Genomic DNA, 19350 nt, shown 5'->3' with positions numbered 1-19350 from the left:
TGTTTCAATTATTATTTCCCTTCTGCTTTCAGTTACGATTTTCTCACACAGATCTGGTTTAGAATCTAAGTATCCTCATCTCATTTACAGCATCACGTTTGTGCTTTTATTACCAAAGTGTCACACTAATGAAATATATCATAGGTATCATGAAAATACAACTGTAATATTTAATCCTTTATTTCTTCTTATAAATGGAATGAAACACGTTGTGTAAGGTCTGATCCAGAAACCTGTGACAAAACTACCTTGTCTTTCTGATACTATCTAGAATGGATTTCAGGAGGTATTTTCATTAGTTTACTAGAAGAAGCTGATTTAATTAGCCCCTAAAGGTTAGTCTTAAAGGCTATATTAAGTTTCCTTATGAGAAAAAAAAGATGCTCAGGCCCACCACAAATCCCATATTATCTCTGGAATCAACAGAAACAGAGTCTATGTGTCCAAAACCACTGTCAAATCCAATAAAATTCTCTACTTTGAAAATGGGCAAGAGAAAGCAATGGCTTAAGATTAAAACATACAAATACTTTTTCTATCCCACGCTTTCCCTACAGGTAAGAAAACATCTCTCACTAAACAAGAGAATGCAAGATAATATGAACTATATTACCTGAAGTTGAGCTATAGCACAGAAAGGAAAGAAATGGATGAAACACTGCCTGCTGGACACTGAAATATTGCCAATGATGCAAAAATATTTTAAGTATGATACACATACTATTTGAAATACAGCTAATGAAAACATAATGAACACCCACATGCATTTCTTAGAGAAACCCAAATAAACACGTATTCCACATCTTTGCTCAACAGAGTATGTATCTGTTAAGGGAGAATCAACATAGTTCACTTTAAGGCTGCTGTAATGTATTAGTATGAGCTGTGTAATCTGAACTTGATAACTCATAATTACTGCTGTATTCTGGCCTGAATCAGGCTAATGCAGATTTCCAGTGACAGATGAGAATGTTCCACCTCCTAAACAGAAGCCTAACAGATTTGTAAGCATTAAACTGCACTTAGTTGAGCTGCCGGTTCTTTTTTATGCTGTGAGCTCACACATAGGTTTTTAGGTATCTCCAATATCAGAGTTAAACTGTAAGGTGAGATGTACAAAACAGACTCAAGTGTAAAGATATCTCACCCAAATAACATTTCCAATTACTCTTCTGAAATCATCCAACACTCTCTTCTAAATCAACCTCAACAAAAATTTCAGAGATATTTTCTAAAGAGTGCAACTATGTCAAGACTACTAAAACACAAATGAAGAAAAGTTCTAGAGTCACAGAACCAACATATAAAATGGCTTCTCTTTCTAAGGGAAGCCCAGTTCACTTTCATCTTCAACAGTAGTACATAAGCAGAAATGGGTGTGTGTTTACAGATGAACGAACACAAGAGATGCTGCATTAAGAAACAGCAAATTAAATGTGAGCAGATGCAGTTCATAATTTTTTTCTCCTTCCTTCAGATACAGTTCTCCTATCTAAGCAGGAGAATCATGGAATTTTTAGAAAGGATCAAGACAGGTATCAACACTGGAAGATAAGCATAACAAGAACAAAATCTTCATTCCAAAGCACTTACAGTCTGAAAAACAAGGGGAGAGATTTGGTTTATACCAAATAAGAAAACAAAGGATATAAGTTCACCAAGTTATTGGTGAATTGGCTATTATATACAAGACAAAAAAGGCACCAACAATGTGATTTCTTGATAAACTCAACTTACTATTTTTAGAAAACTAGTCAAGCTTCCAAATATATCCACTAGTCATTACAGTTATTACTGTTTTTAGAAAACTATTCAAGCTTCCACTATATATCCAACTGCCCTGAAAAGAGTTTATTCTTACTCATTAACACTCCTACCTTTTACCTTTTCCTCACAAATCATGGGCTCAGGGCAAGATTTGGTGATCACCAAACATCTGAGGACTGGAAAGTTGTTTTCAACTGAGCTTTGTCCACAGCTCACTGATACTGGGTGTTTATTTACTCCTACAAAAATTATTCTAGAAGCAGAATCAAGTCTTTGTCATGTTCTCAATTCTTCAGTTAAAAACTCTAGAAAAGGTTTTTGATGGTGCTGTTCTATCAGATGAGTCAATCCGTTTCCTAAAATGCCATATAATGAAGTGGTAAAGACAGAAGTCTAGGCAAAAACTGCACAATACTCAAGAGCATAAAGTCAGTAGCCAAATATCTGTAAATTTCAGTAAGGGCATAAAACAAAAAGTCTTTTAGGCCTAATTCTTCCAACAGATTATGATAAAAGAGCAATGGTAATAAAAGCACAGATGTATTTTTAGAAATCTATCTGACCAATTTCACAGGTTTACAGTTAAAGACTAGCAAAAAAACAACCATTGAGGATACTGATCTCCACACCACAGAAGTAAAAAAAAAACATCTCCTCTCGTCTGATTATACATATTATTGGTCTGGCAATTAGACATGGGAAAATTAACTATTTTCACTATTCAACCTTAATAATAGGGAGAAACACCCTAGCCATAATTAAATTGGAAAACAAACAGCAAATCAGGAAAGGACAAATAATATAATCTTTTTTTTAACTCTTATCTTAGAGTACATAGCCTACCCAGCTTTAAGTTGCCAATTCGATGTTTTACCACGCTTTATACGAATGCTTACAGATGCTAGCTTTCTCATGTTGCCAACTGGTTTGTCCTAGAATGTATTTTAACATAAAAACATTTTCATTACAAGCATGAGCTCTGTTTTGAAGATTGACAGCTCTAAGATACTCTTCATTCTCTGGAAGATATTTTTGGTAAATTGAAAACAGATCACAGAAAGTGAGAACAGGATGTCAGCAAGACTGCTCCACTGCCACAGGCAGAATTTACTATGCTTGAACACTTCATTATCAGCTTGGTTGCCAAATACCAGTTTCTTCCTTCTTTCCTTGCTTGCTTTCCAACCTAAGTTAGACCAACAACTGAAACTACCACATTATTCTGCAACACGTCACCCCACTAGGAAGTTCCTTCTACCAGGTCTTTTTTTCTGCTATTTAGGTCCATTACCTAAGCTGTTCTCAGCAGAGGTAAGAGACTTTCTGCATTCTGTGTCCACCAAAGCACTTGCAACCTATACAGATTTGCACTATCTACAAATATAATAAGCAACCATTCTATTTCATAACTGAAGTTTTCAATAAAAATACTGGAGAGACTTCTCTAGGAATTTACTGATACATCCTTCTAGCTTGACAAGAGCTAGATCAAACAAGAGCTGCCTTTACAGAGACTGAGGACCTACTAAGGCAAAGAGGTAACACTGATCAGCAATTTACTTTGGAAGAACATTTCTGCCTTTCAGAAACATAGAACTACTTCTAAATTAAAAGCAAAAACATTTGAAGTATTTTAATAGAACTGCAGTCAGTACACACACAAGCATTTACAAGGAGCTGCTTTAATTATAACAGATGTGAAGAACCCATTTGTCTGCTAGCAAATCTTCTCTTAGGTACACACCACACAAAGGATCAACTGCTGTTCACTAACACTGACAAACTAGCTATATACTCCCTGCATTAATAATGTTATCAGAAGTAAGCTTATTAAGATAAACACCACAGATCCAAACAGGATTCCGCTGCTTTCAGAAACTCTTGGTAACAAAAGAGTAGACCCAAAATTTAACACTGAATGTTTAAGTCATCATTCCCTAGCAGCACAAATGCAAAACAGACCCACCATTATTTAACAAAAGTGTTATAAAAGCTAACTATCAGCTTACCTATTACCAAAACAAGGCTGCACAATTCTAGAAAGGCAAGTAGCATTTTTTTCTCAAATTTTAATAAAATTTGTGTAATTTCTTCCAGTGAAACTAATTAAGAAAACACAAACACCAAACTCTTTCCCCCCCTCTATTTACCAGGTAGCTCTCATTCTTAAGCTGTCTAACCTAAACGAGGGACTTCTGCCACCACTACCAGGAGTTACAGATTTCACCCTCCTTCACTGCTCAAAGACAGGCAGACTGGCAATACATGACAGCAGCTTCTAACAGGTAGTGACGTGTGAGAGCATTACAAGCTAAGCATAGCGCAGATCCCTACCATCTGCTAGTCCAGCACATCAAAAAATGGGAATACAGTAATACAGTGCAGTCACATAGCAGACTCATTACAGAGTAATTGTAGAGTTACTACAGACAGAATAGGGTGGATTTATTAACTCAACTTGGCTGCAGTGGTAAGCCAGGAAGCAGTTGTGCTGTCAAAAGTTATGGAGCAAAAGTGTACAGCAAGGAAACAGATTTACACATTTTTTTTCCTTCCCCATGCCAGGCATATGTAAAATGCTGGAAACAATTACACCTGACAAAGCTTTAAAATAAACTTCAAAAGTCTCCACCTCAAACACTTATAATCTAACCTGACTTACTTCATATACTAGAAAATCATATTTTCTGCACTACTCCTGCTAACACAATGGAACAACAGTCATTTCTTTTACAAATGTCTTCAGTCTAGCCTTAAATGTATCAAGAAAGCAAAGGCTACTGAGCACTGGAATAAACTGGTTACACAAAAAATATAATGTAAGTGGTCATTCCTACTCCTTTATAAAGATGATTGATCCTTTATCAAGAATTATTCTAGCTTCACTTCCATTCATCAAATCTTTCCAGCAACAGAAACCCTCTCTCTACTTGTCTATTTATGCAATAAGAAAATATAGCATCTCTGGAACTGCAAATATTCTTAGAGCTGGGAAAGTGACTCCCATGAAAGCGCATCTCAAGAGTATCTCTGCACTGGGTACAAAGGTGGACAAAACAGCCCACAGACAGGGGGACAAAGTATCTCCTGGGATATTGCAAGCACAAACAACAGAGAAAGCAGATATAATCAAAGCATTCTGAGTATCAGTCCCATGTTTTGCTTTCCATAAACAGGTCAAATAAGAAAAAAAAATAGCCTTATTATTAAAGTACAGAATCCTGAAAGGACTATGGCATACAAGGTAATATGCATTCACATTTAACTGCTGTGATATTGGAAGGCTATTTTCATTACTTGGTTTAGGTAGTTCCAATAAGAGCAAATGCGCTCAGTATCACATTTTTAATGTATTTAACTATAAATTCTGGAACAATTCTGCTACTCATAAGAACTAAGTGTAAAAACATGTAACCTATCTTTTCACAGGTCTGTACCCATTGCAGATTATAGCAGGAATGTCTCAATTCAACTCTTCAATTTATGACAGAATTTATGAACTTTGTATGATACTGCAACATTGGCAGCATTACCTTGTGTTTGTTTCGTCTGGTGCAGTACTGTGTTTTGGCTTTCGTCCGAGAATAATGTTGATATACACTGATATATTAGTGGCTGCTCACAAAAAGCTTGCTCAAAAGCTGCTCAAATGTGCTAACTCTGGTGAGCACTTTTAAGTCTCTCGTGTTCTGCCAGAGAGGAAGTTCTGCCACACATGAAGCCCAGAGAGATCACAGCCAGGAGAGCTGAGCCCAGCTACCCAAAAGGATATTCCATACCATGGAACATCATGCTCAGTATATAAACTGGGATGAGCTGTCTGGGAGGGCCAGCTCACTGCTCTGGGACAAGCTAGACATAGGTTGGCGAGTAGTTGTATTGTGCATCACTTGTGGGGTTTTTTTTTGGGGGGTGGGAGCAGGGTTTATTCCTTCCCCTCTCCATTTTCCATTATTATTTTTATTTCATTATTAAACCGTTATCTTAACCCCTGGGGGTCTGTATTTTTTCTGACTCTTCCCCCCCATCCCACTAAGGGGGGAAAAGAGCAAGAAGCTGCATGGCACTTAGATGCCATCTCGGGTTGAACCACGACACTTGCAACATTCTTCTGAGGGCATACTGTCTGCTCCTGTCCCAACTGTTTGTAGTCCCATCAACAGCATTAACAAAGACAGTCTCCCTCACCATTTTCATCTTCACATAACCTTACATGAGAAAAACTGGTTTAACAGATTACTAACTTAAAATCTGGAAACGATCTTCTGAAAAAATAAAATATAATGTCCAAAGCATGTTCTAAAAGACCGAGGACCACTTCCTTTAAGGATCGCATAAAGTATCAGCTTCTCCCCATGGGAAAGATGCTCTAGTCCCTTAATCGTCTCTGTGGTCCTGTGCAGAACTCACTCCACCAAGTCCACAACTTTCCTGTACCAGGAGCCTATAATGGGAGACAGGACTCCAAATGTGAGCTCAACAGGGCTGAGGATAGGCAAAAGATTAACTCCCGTTGACCTCCTGGCAACAGTCTTCCTCATGTAGACCAGGGATACATATTTATTATGATAGGCGTATTTATTATGAAGATGCACTGCTGGCTCACGGTTGGCTTGCTGTCCAACTGGACTGCCAGGTCCTTCTCTGCAGAGCTGCTTAGCAGCTAGTCAGCCCCCAGCATGTACTTGCACATGCAGCTACTACTACTCAGAGGTAGGATTTCGTTTTCCCTTTGCCGAGCTTCGTGAGGATCCTCTCTCAAGTTCTTAAAGCCTTTCCAGGTTCCTCTTTATAGCAGCACAAACATCAAGTCTATTAGCCACTCCTCCCCACTTTGTATCATTTGTAAACTTGCTGAGGGTAAATTCTGTCACTGTTCAGGACTTTTATGAAGATGTTACATAGTTCAGCCTCTAGTATTGAAGCCCAGGATACAATAATGGCCTCCTCCAAATGACTTTTGTGGCACTGATCACAACCCTGCACACCTGGGCCTAGCCATTAAGACAGTTTTTGCTAAATCTCATCATTCACTTTTCTTCACATACTTTGTCAGCTTTTCCATGACAATGTCATGTGAGACAATGTCAAAAGCCTTACTGAAGTCAAGACAACCACCATCCATTGCTCTCCCAAATTAGACACCTCATTGTAGAGGACTGCCAGCTTGGTTTAGCATGATTTTCTCTTCCACTCACCTTCCTGTCCTTCATGTGTTTGTGTTTCCAGGATAAATTGCTGTACCACCTTCCCACGAACTGAAGTGAGGCTGATCAGCTTTGTAGTTCCCTGGATCTTCCTTCTTACCCTTCCTGATGATAGGATTGACATCTACTGTCTTCTAGTACCTCTCACAGTGGGGTGACCGTAAGACCTCTCAGAGATCATATGGAATAGCCTTGCAATGACACCAGCTGGCTCCCTTTGCACTCATGGGAACACCCTGTCAAGCCCCCTGATTTATGTATACCTTATTTAAGTGTTCCCTAACCTGATCCTTTCTGCACTGAGGGTGGAGAAAAAAGCACAGCAGAACTTTAAGATGACAAGGACGTGAGATCAGAGATCATCCCCACCCAATTTTAAGGGCATGTTGCTTAACTCGTCTAACCAGTATTTAGCTGCCAGGGGAAAGACAGTCCCACTGGTATTGAAGAGATCCAACTTCCGAGGTTTCTTCCAAGTGTACAAAATTAAAGTACTTCCCTAGCCTAGAAAGATGTCTTCAATATTGAAGACAGGTTTCACTACTGTTGGCAAGATACCTTCGGTAGCACTATTTGTCTGAAGTACCAGAATAATAAAAATAATTTTGCTTTTTCATAACGTCCTAGCATGAAGAAACAGATAAAAATGGTGACATCACTACAGTAAGAAAAAAGCTGGTCAGTATAACAGTAAAATAGGCAAAACACCTACAATCTAAAAACTTAATTTATTAACAGATTATATGCTTTTGGCTACCTTATGAATTTAACAAACTAAGAAATATATCAAATTTAAGTGGAGCTGACCAAAATTTTATAGAGGGGGGGAGAAAAAAAATAAATGCTAAAACTGGGGGAAGACGGGGAGGAACAAGAACAGCTGAACCCATTACACCAGACAAGGAAAAATAGCTCTGCATTTTCAATGTCTGTACTTCTCATGCTCTCCCGATAGCCTACATTATTTTTCAGGAAGTAGTTTCTGTGCCTCTGGGTAATTAAGAGGTTGTCAGAAAGCGATTAAAATAAAAGGTAATATGCAACAGCTAGGAATACCTGAAGCTTGAGAGTGGAACTGCAGAATTATTAACAGGGAAAAAAAGCTTCAAGCCACAAATTCCTAAAGTTAGAAGTAAGATACAGATTCAAACTTCTTGATGCTCCCTGAAGACCAGTTTAGAAATTCAGTCTATTGATTTGCATAGAGAAACCCACAAACCGGATGTTAAAAGCACATGGATATATGCACATTCATAATTTTCAGGAAAGTCTATTAGCATGTGTGCGTATCTAAGCGGCACATACCCACGATCTTTTACCTAATGTCTCACAGATTATTACTGTCATAAGTGCAGCACACCACAAAATACTCGTGGGAACCTTGACTCCAGTTACACACTTATTTGACAACCTACCTTCTCCTTGTCACGTAAGTTTTAGTGTAATATTTATAAATGGGGCAAAGGCTGAGTGGAGTCCTCAGAGCTGCCTTCCAACATCAGAAAGGGGGCCTACAAGGACACTGGAGAGGGACTCTTCATCAGGGATTGTAGTGATAGGACAAGCGGTAATGAGTTTAAACTTAAACGGGAAGTTCATGTTAGGTATAAGGAAGTTCTTTACTATGGGTGGTGAGACACTGCAACAGGTTGTCCAAAGAAATGGTAAATACTCCATCCCTGGCAGTGTTCAAGGCCAGGCTGGACAGAGCCTTGGGCACATGGCTTAGTGTGAGGTGTCGCCACCTATGGCAGGAGGTTGGAACTACATTAATTTAAAGTGCTTTCTAACCCAAACCGTTCTATGATTCTATAAAAGAAGATTGCAAGTCACCAGAACTAAAACCACTAGACTTCACAGTCTCTCTTCTTCATAAACAGAAATGTTGAGGGCTTTTCTCAAACTTAACAGGCCTTTAAAATAATCCAGTCCATCAAAAATTTTTCTTTCTGCCACTAATCACTTCAAGAGAAAAAAAAAAGAAAAAAAGTTGTGATAACAGATCCTTCTCTGTTACCCATAGTCAAGAGCAGCACTAATCTGAAGTTGTTAAATGTAAGCTTTAAACTATTTCTGTTTAAACCCTATAAATCTCAATTTTCATTACCCTTTTAAAGATTAGAGATTTTCCTTAACTAACCCTAACCCTTAACTGAGATTCATTGAATTTGAACAAAGCAAAATAAGCTAAGTCCAAGTTTTCCTGCTATCCAAACTTTTCATGTTGATAAAACAGGAATTAATATTCAAAACCTAACACAAGCTTTACTAAGCTTGTAAAAATGGAAGCATTGCCACTGATCATGTATCAATGCAAAAGAATGACAACTACTTCAACTGATTATTTCCTTTCTTTTCTATGTAAATGTATAGCCACAACAACAGAATAAGCATCAATATTTACAACCAATCTTTTAACACTTCGAAGGGAAAGTGTGCATGCCACACTCACCACAACATTTCAGTGCAGAAGACTGTTTATAGACACATAATTTATACACAAAGTCCAGTTACAGTAACTCTCTCAAGTTCCTTGATTCTCTGAAATTTATTGTCAGACTTACATCTCCAATAGAAAGAAAGGGAGCTGAACCTTTAAAGGTCTTTTCTCCCACTGATTCAACAAATACTAAACAGTTCTTGACAATTCAGCAAAGCCTCTTCTTTTTCAACACTGCTACTGCAGAGGAAGTAAAATCTCCAGTTTTAATCTCACTGTCCTCACCATCCAATACAGAACTGTTCTCATAAGTATTCTAGCACTGGACAATACGGAAAAACAAAATAAAATATCCACAGATTTTTTTTTGTTTAATTTACCCTCTTGCCCCATCTTTTAAAATGAAATATGAGAGCCAGGGCTTCCTGCAGAACACTGAGGAAGGAGCAAAGTCCTCTCCCAAACCTGAACACTTCCAACAGTCTTATGAAACATCCAGGTATGAGGACTGTATGGAGTCAGACTGTAACAGTCCATTTTTTAACCACTTAAAGCAAACACGTTCTCCAGTGTCGTGGTTTAAACCAAGTCCGCAGAGCTCATTCACTCACTCCCCCCCTTGCTCCCCTAACTCCCGGAGAGTTAGGAAGGAGAATCCTAAGAATGTAGCCCCCACGGGTTGAGATAAGAACGGCTTAATAACTAAGGCATAACATCAATCACTTCTGCTACTACTACTACAAATAATGATGATAAAGCAAATAACAAGTGAAGAGAATACAACATCCCACCAGCCACCAACCCATAACTCACCCCACCCTGCCTGACCGAGGACCAACTCATACCTCTTCCATCCCTCCAGAGCTCCAGCCCTTCCGGGTCTCTCCCGGTTACATCCTGGGCATGACGTGCTATGGTACGGAATACCTCTTTGGCTAGCCTGGGTCAGGTGTCCTGTCTCTCCTTCCTCCCGGCCTCCCCTCCTCCCTGGCAGAGCATGAGGCTCAGAAAAGGCCTTGAACAAACCAAACATTTGGGCAGTAACTCAAAACATACTTGCTACCAGCAACCGTTCTCAGCCCGAAAGTCAAAACACAGCACTGCACCAGCTACCAAGAAGGAGAAAAAATGATTGCTACTGCTGAGCCCAGGACATCCAGTACAGCCACAGCCCTAAAACCTAGCTTTACAGTGCCTTAGCAAAAAACAAACAAAAAAAAACACACCGTCCTTTCTACTTAGTGATCAAGCTCCTTATGCAAGACAAATAAACAGAACCATGCTTTGTTTTGCATAAGAATCTAGAATGCCAATGGACCTAGGGAGACACTGTTCTAAAAATCCCAAGCACTGTTCTTTACCATATAATCTCCTTTCTGTATACAGATATGGTTCACAAGCAACAGGGTTTACATCACTTTGTGAAGCATGTATTAATATCACAGTGATGTATACCAAGTTCAGGACAATGACAACAACAATCAAAACACCTTTTATGAAATGTTTTAGAAACAGCCAAAAATGAGAGTGCTTCAAATAACTTAATCATCACTTCTACAAGTTGCTTTTTTTTCCCCTCTTCTTGCACTATACCAAAATGCAAATTTAAATATAAAATGTATTTCGTAACACAGAGACTTCATACTGAAGGTAAACTACAACCAGGTTCCTTCTGCTTGAAATCCTACACACTTGCAGCACCATTTAGCAGAAAACTAGGTAAAGGCTAATAGCTTACTGCTCACAAGGTTCAAAGTCCAAAAAACCTGATGTGTTGGTGCAATACCACCACCACCCCATTCAGCATACATCACATAACAAATTCACCAGGAATTCTTCTTCTGCACTTTGGAGTCTTCACAAGGATCTGAAGAAAAAGTAGTGGAAAAAAGTAGCAGGTTTGACATATCCTGAATGCAGAAACCAGAAAAACTCTATTTCAGCTGTTTCCCTGACTATGTTTATGTAAAACAGGAAAGGAGGTAATTGTGGAAGAGCTGTTAGCACCACACAGGACATCATCATCAGTTTCTGTGTAATACCACTGCTGAAATATACACAGTAACAAAAACCCAAACAAAAAAGCATGCAAAGTCTCGTTCAAGCTCATTTATAACAAGGTCTGCGAGTAGTTCTCCTTGCAAGTGACAAGCTACTCCTACTACTAAAAAATAAATAAAAGCTACTTCCTCAAAACTTACTGATGAACTCCCACTGTCACATTGCTTTATCCACATATTTTAATCAGAAGAATCTCACTAGAACAGAGAAAAAAAAAAGGAGCCTAAAATATATTAACTTGTGAAGCACTAACAAACCTAAATATCTACATGATCTCCATGTATCATTTTACCCATGTAATTCCACTTTAGCTTTGCTGTAAGTGTAAACTCTGCTTACTCTTAAAAGCTTCCACCAACAGATTTTTCATGCAGCAGAGCAGCCTACAGCACTCAAAAGAACTTCTCAATACAAATGTACCCTTTTTAGGCTTCTATCAAAATAAACTCATCAGTAAAGAGTGAAGCTGCTGACAGTTATTCCAGTACAAAAGCTATGTTTACAACAAGGCTTAAAGCATAAGCTCTTGGGGACAAGGACCTTATCTTCATAGTTGTCTGCAAACCACTTAACAAACTGTCATCACTATACAAATAAAAACCTAAAGAAAGAATTAAAATGGCCCAGCATGTAAGGCATCTTCTCCTCAGAGGGACTCACCCAAGTATGAATTTTGCTTAGGGTACAAGGACACAGCTGAAAAACATGAATGAATAGGCACGCAAGAACAACTGGACTTCCCAAGATGCAAACATGGTGAAAAGAAAAAAATTATCCTACCAGCAAACACAGATGTAAAGACAAATTTATGAAGCTAAAAGTGCAAACTCTTCCCAATATCCAGAAAGGAAAGAGTCCAGATAGAGATGTCACTCAAACTTGAAAGTGGAGGATGCAGCTCCTTAATTTTAGTGAGAGCCTCTCCTGAAGAAGTAAAAGAATCTCACACACTGAAAGTCAATAGCTTGAAAAATGAGACATCACTTTGCGAGTTAAGAAGCAAGTACTTGTATTACTATCATTTGTGACTATACAATAGACAAAAAAAAGAGAAAGGGCCACTTACTGAACTCTTTCCATTTACCAAATGCTTCCAAACAAAGCACAGATTAACCCAGCTAACATTCTTCTCTGTTGGTTTCCTTCCTTCACATGTAGCTCAGTTCATTCTGTCAACCCCCAGCCACACTGAACTCAATACAGAAGAGCCACAAGCCACAGACAGAAGAGAGTACAGAAACCACCTCCTCTTCACATTCCACACTTTCCATGTTTTCAAAACAACAAAACTGAAATAGAAGTTAACTAACAGTAAAGCCACCCAAAGAAAGCAAAATACTGAAGCTGCATCAACTTTTTGATGCTGACAAGACATCACACAGACAGCAATACTCCAGTGAGCCTCAAAATTTGTAAAACTAGCTTATATGAAAATCTTTCATCTGTGGTCAAAATAACAAATTACAGGGGATGAAACATTTCAGTAATCTTTAGATACAGCTACACACAAGCACCTAAAACTTTACTTTTTCTATGAGGCCTGGACATGTGCCATCTTTCCAAGTACCTCTGCACTGTCCTTAGAGAAGAACATTTTTGTTTATGTCAGCTCACTACTACTAATACTTCAGTATTGCAGAAGCTTTGAAAAAAAATTTAAAGAGGTGGAAACTATAGAAAACTGTCACCTTCACCAGATAGTTTAAAAGTTTATCCAATAATGCTTAAATTATTTAAAGCTTTATGAATAACCAAGGTGGGGTAAGCTGAAAAGAACTTGCATGAAATCAACACTAACTTTTGAATTACGTTGTTCTGTCCATCTTAATTTTCTTTGAGGCAGCAGTTCAGCTGAATACAAATCTACAAGGAAAAAAAAAGTGAACATATTAATTTCAACATTTAAACTGTATCTATCTTCAGAAACATTTAACCACTATGGGAGGAAGGGAACAGCAATACATATAAAAATAGCATGCAAGATTAGTTATTTCATTAGATTTTGTTTTGAATCCTTCCAAAAAGGTAGAGATTTTTCGTAGTATTATACCTGCAGACCAGACTCATTTACTCCCATTACAGAATACGAAATTACTCTGGATCTAATCTTAAAGTATCAACACATTAAAAAAATAGTTTGCATAGGCAGTAAACTAATTTTTAGCAAACAATACCTGGCTTCCATAGGTGACAAAGTACAGAAAAGGGGAGAAACGAAACGTACATTACTACCGTCATGCTGTAAAAATGTCTAATACAAATGGAAAGTCTGAGATGCACAAGCATCCAGCAGACTTGTTCAATAAGTGTAATAGCTCATTTCTGAGATCACAATATTAACATGAAGGTTGTTACCTATGGATACAGTCTTGATGTACCTGATTTTTCAATCTCCCAGAAAAGTCACACTCCTACCCACACATTTCTCCCTGTACCTGTGTTTATGAAATTATTACATAATTACTCTGTCAATTATTAAAACCAGCAAGTAAAACTTAGATTCTGGAAGTTCACTTCAACATTCTAAAAAAATCCAACAAGCTGGAGGCAGTAAAAGTTACGGGTTTAACCATCCTACTGATGTTTATTCAAGTGTAAACTCATTTATGACCACCACACCACTTACCTAATCCAAGAGGACCACACAAGGTGTTAGCACTGCGTGATTTGTATTTTTCCAGTTTGTTTTCCTTCAGATAATATCCCCAGTTCTTGTTGATACTACATTCGTAGCTGTTTGACATATATTTGACCTCACAGAAATCAGCTACCCATCCTTCTCGTTTACAGATTCTGTAAGGCTATTTCCAAAATTTGCCAATTCTGTTTTAAAAAGCTTTTTTTTCTCCTCTGGCAGCTTCTTCTCTCATCTATTCCAGGTACATATCACTATAAGAAGCATCAGCTCCAGGTGAAATAAATACACTTTTTACATCACAGCCTGTGAAGCTGAAAATCCAGATTTCACATCTGAACTGTGGAACACTCCCTAGCTTCACATAACAGGCATTTGTAAGCAAGAGCTATCTGGATACCTCCATATTGCTTATTGGCAACAACATTTTTCAACAAAAATACTAAATAAAATATAAAAGAAAAAATGATAAACAAGCGTCTATTAGAGTCTTCATTTAGAAAACAGGTCTCATTATAAAACGACAGAAAGCTATGTCAGAAAATCTGAAAAATAAGGTAGGGAGAAAAGTATCTGCCATGAAACTTCTCAGCACGGTGGCTCAGGCTGCATTTAATATGGAACGAGTTACCAAAACTGGTTATACCTGTGACTCAGACAGAATACTGCCCAGAGGAAGTAAGTATTTAAAAGAAAGCAAGCACTTTATTTTGGCAGCTGGAATACTGAGAACGTAGTGAGGTTAGGTATATATCCATGCCATGTGGACAACAGTGTCCATGGGTGAAGTGCTCAGCACTGCCAGAAAGAAAAACCTCAAAGACAACTTCCAATTCGCTTCCCAGATGCCTGGTGATTGTTTCAGAAGCCTTTGCAGGACGAAGCACTTGGACAAATTATCCCAGGGCAGTGTTCGGTATTCCTCCCCTTTCACAGGACGCAACTGCAGCAAATCAGTTTCCACCGCTTTTCCTCCCTAGCAGCTGAAGCAAAAGGCTGCGAAAATCCAGGACTCTAGCTGTAATCCGAACTGCCTACGGTAAAAAGAACCAGAACAATCAGCTTTTCCTTCTGAAACCTGGTGTTACACACGCAGACTCCCGAGTCTAGCAAAGCAAACACACGCAACCAGGGGGCCGAACGAGGGTACAGCTGCCTCGGTTAAAACCTTCATTCATCCCGGAGAACGGAACAATCATGATTATGGGGAACGCCGCCTCCAACTCCCTAGAGAAGGGGAGGAAACAGGAACGACAAGAGGGGACGCGGGGGAAAGGGCATTTCTCATTTTATTGGAAGGATGAACATCTCCACACATCGCAGCCGAGAGCGAGGCGCTGACCTGGGCCAGGGACACTGAGCAGAAGCACCCAACTCGCCCGGGGAGCGGCGGGAGCCGTTGGGGAAGCCCCGGGAGGGCCCGCCTCCTCAGTGCGCGGGCAGACCCTCTGCTCCGCCGCTACCCCGGCCTCCCCGCGGCGGGGCCGCGACGGGCATGGGGCAGGGGTGAGCAGGGCTCCCCGGGCCGAGCTGCCGCTGACCCTGCCCCACCAGGGCCCCGGGGGCGGGCCTGTCCGCGCGGCAGGGCAAGGGACGGGATGGGACGGGCGCGCCGCACGGCACTGCCAGTGCCCGCCCAGCCGCCCTCTGCTCGGCGCCACCAGGGTCCCCCCGGGGAGGGCGGAGGTGCCCCGGGCCTAGCGGCGGTCGCACCCGGAGAACCGGGGGAGGGGGAGAACAGAGGGGCGCGCACACCCATACACACTCCTGCACACTCGCACACACACCGCTCGCCTCGCTCTTAAAATGGCGCCGCTCCGAGCCGCAGTGCTCCGCGCGCGCAGCCCTCGCGAGAGCCTCCGCACGACCCTGGGGCGGGGCCTGCTGGCCGCGACCCCGCCCCGCCGCCGGGAGCCCCCCGCCGTGACGTCACGGAACGATCCCGAACGTTCCGCAGGAGGCTGGGAATCCCCCAAGCGCGCCCCGCCCGCGGGAGTCCCCGGCGCTGCCGCCGCCGTAATTAACCATGTAGCTGCGCACCCGACTGAGGCGAGGTGTTGGCGGCAGTCCCGCTGTGCCGGAGGCGGCGGACGGAGCCGGGTTCCACGTCCTCCCGAGCCTCGACCGAGCCGAGCGCGACTGGGAGGCGTAGCGGGGACGGGGGGGAGAACGTCAGAAAGCGCAGTTAGATCGAAGGACAGAAAGCGGGCATCTTCACGCAGCCAGAAAGAATGGCTTCGGTTTGCAAGCGTAAAAGGGGAAAGCGCTGAACCGAGCGTGCAGTGTTCTGGCGCGCTCCTTTTTTTGGAAGAAATAGGATGGAGTTCTGCCGACTGGGAAATAAGTGAATTCACGTTTTGGGCGTTTTCGATTTTTAAATCCCGTTTCCAATGCGGGACAGGTTATTTTGCAATCAGAAGAAAAATACATGAAATCGTGCTTAAGCATCATTAGAAAGGGTACTGGAAAGTGTTTCTAGAGCCTGCATTTGAGCATGGATTTTTTAAAGGCATTTTTAATGCATTTAATGGGCATATATATATATATGCTGTAAAAATAACCCACTTTTGTAGCTGATAAAATTACAAGAAAGCAACGTTTACTATAAAAATTACCAAAAACAAAAAAAAGTAGAAAATGCACGAGTTTAATCTTTAAAAAGCTGTCAGAAGCTCTGAAGCTGCTGTTGTCACATTTGCCATAAGCCCAACTCTTTGAGTAGTCAACCCCAGTTCCAGTTCCTAACAGCAGCAGTGTTCTTGTAGGTTCCCATCACAGTATTGCCAAGGAGCCAAGTCTGATGCGTCCATATACAGTCACCAGGACCACAGTGCCAAAGTTCCCACACTTTCAGGTTTCATTATTAAAATATCTTTCAAAATAGTAATTTAGAACCCATATCAGATGTGTGCTGAAGTAGTAGCTAGAAGCTAAAGTATTTGTTCAATCAGGAAATGCTACCAAAAACATCTCAGGGCTCCACAATGCTTTACGCTGTGTGATTCAGGTGTATGTAATACCAAGAAAGCTTGAACAAACAGGTCATATACAAATCCCAAGGCAACATGTATAATCACAAAATAGGATGGGCAATGGTTTCTAGGAAAACAAGGTGAGAGGTGAACCTGAAGCAACATGAAAACAAAGAGTCAATAAAGCATCTCCACGCCACCTTGACAACATACATTTAAGGCTGTATTAATGATCTGAAATGACCTTTCAATTCACATTGCTCAGGTATTTTAAGCATTTTCTGGCTTTGCAGTCTATTATATACCATGGGTATCAAAAGAGAAACACAGTAAGTAGCAGTAGATTGTCAATTTAACATCAGTCCTCCTAATGAGTTTTGTTTGTGTTGCTTCATGCAAGGTCCTTCTATTTCTTTCTGTTGACAATAACCACATCTAACCAATTTTACTTGGTTACTAACCAATTTTAGTAACCACAGGAAAAGCTGTGATAGTCATTGGGGTAATTACTTTAAAGTAGTAATGGGAAACAGGTTTGATTTTTATCTCTAATTGTTTCATAAAAGAAGGTATACTGCCATTTCCACTTCATGAAAAGCAAGAGTTTGATTCAGCAGATAGCTGAGGTGATGTGCTTGGCTTACTAAGATCAGTGGCAAACCTCACACTGAATTAAAATCAAGAGCTTTCTTGTAACACACTTTAGTTTACATGTCACAAGCACTTAAGCAGTTCCATCAAAGTCAACAAGACATTATTAGCATGCAAGCATTTGCTTAAACGAATTAATTTGCAAGCCTGCTGGAATGTGAATTTTGTTTGTGAAGGGATTCCTGCCATGCATGGCCTAACTATACCAGCTGGTTCTGATAGACACCAAGTTTATACCAGCAAAACAGTGCTTCTACAGATACCGCATTGTTTTGCTTATGTGTGGAATAATTGAACTACACTGATAAAACTATGTAATTCCATTCCATGATGAGCATAGTCCCTATCTGTTATGAAGAAGACATAAAAAGATTGTCAGAATTGTAATTTTGCAAAACAGTATTCACAGCACTTTTTGGTTGTAAACCATATTTGTTCTTTTGAACCCAACTGTACCTGGATCTTCTGAAGTATATGGAGCACAGAAGAGAGTGAGAGCATTAAAGTGGTTGATACTTAACAGAAACAGTTTCTGAAACTAGTTAGGCCTAGCAGAACCTGTCTGTTCTGGAAAAATGCTATAGGAGATTACAATGAAGTTTTTACAAGGGTGTGTAGTGACAGGACAAGGGTGAACTGCTTAAGATGACAGAGGGGAGATTTAGATTAGCCATTAGGAAAATACTCCTCTCTGAGGGTGCTGGAGCACTGGAAGAGGTTGCACAGAGAACCTGTGGCTGCCCCATCACTGGCAGTGTTCAAGGCCAGGTTGGACAGAGCTTTAAGCAACCTGGGCTAGTTGAAGGTGTCCCTGCCCATGGCACAGGGTTGGAACTAGATAATCTCTAAGGTCCATTCCAACCAAAACCTTTCTATGATTCAGTGACATTTACACTGGATGTTAGTATCTGGGAGGAAGGTATATCGATATGAACAGTTCTCTTTTGTTAGGCATACTTGGAAAAGTAGGCCAAGATTTTTGCCACAGATGTTCGCACATGTTTTTAGCAGTCTTTTCAATGAATCATGATGTAAGCAAAGGGTAACTCAACTGGAGTTTAGACAACAGTTGATATTTTAAGAACAAGATAAAAATTACTTGTTTTGAGTGTTTGTGTAGTTTGATGAAGAGAAAAGCAAAACACATTTAGCACTTTCATCCAAATTTAGTATTTTTAATATTTAATACTATATGTAATTTAATACTATATGTAATTTAAAGTTCTGTTTGGTGCAGAGCAGACTATGGGCTAAAATCCAGCAGGAGAGAGCTCATTCCCTATTCAGAAACTGTCTACATCAGCATATGAAACATTGAATGAATGCAACAAAACAAAAATGTGTGGAAAATGCTGAGATATAAGACATGCAACCAGAAACATTTCACCTCCCATTGGATACTCACCATCCATATTTAAATACAAGTTTTAGAACTCATTTTAGTATGAAAAATGTGTAATGAATTTAACATTAACTCATTTACTGTACAAGCTTGGATGATAGGATGAAGTACAAGACCAAAAGTTAAAAATGTATTTGTCAGGCACTTGAAATATGATGACTTCTAGTTGCTCTAGGAATAGGATACAAGACACCCAAGTGTGTTACATGCTCAGA

The 19350-nt window shown here is 40.1% G+C and overlaps 1 protein-coding gene across 2 annotated transcripts in view; it reads right to left on the bottom strand.

Annotated features, from left to right (window-relative positions):
* The window catches only part of GPBP1 (GC-rich promoter binding protein 1), a 33945-nt gene extending 17932 nt beyond the window's left edge, over nucleotides 1–16013 (bottom strand). Inside the window, exons 1-3 of one of the 2 annotated variants that reach the window (XM_034073170.1) lie at nucleotides 15898–16013; nucleotides 14102–15144; nucleotides 13274–13338 (exon numbers count right to left, since the gene is read on the bottom strand). The gene's annotated coding sequence lies outside the window, so the exon portion shown is untranslated. Of the gene's footprint in view, nucleotides 1–6965; nucleotides 7197–13273; nucleotides 13339–14101; nucleotides 15145–15897 lie in introns of those variants that run through there. The other variant, XM_005151939.4, reaches the window with a different exon arrangement.
* Nucleotides 16014–19350: the final 3337 nt, after the last annotated feature.

The sequence above is a fragment of the Melopsittacus undulatus genome, chromosome Z (genome assembly GCF_012275295.1).
Source record: "Melopsittacus undulatus isolate bMelUnd1 chromosome Z, bMelUnd1.mat.Z, whole genome shotgun sequence".
Classification (NCBI taxonomy): domain Eukaryota; kingdom Metazoa; phylum Chordata; class Aves; order Psittaciformes; family Psittaculidae; genus Melopsittacus; species Melopsittacus undulatus.
The sequence above is the reverse complement of the archived record's forward strand: the minus strand, read 5'-3'. Positions and strand labels throughout refer to the sequence as shown.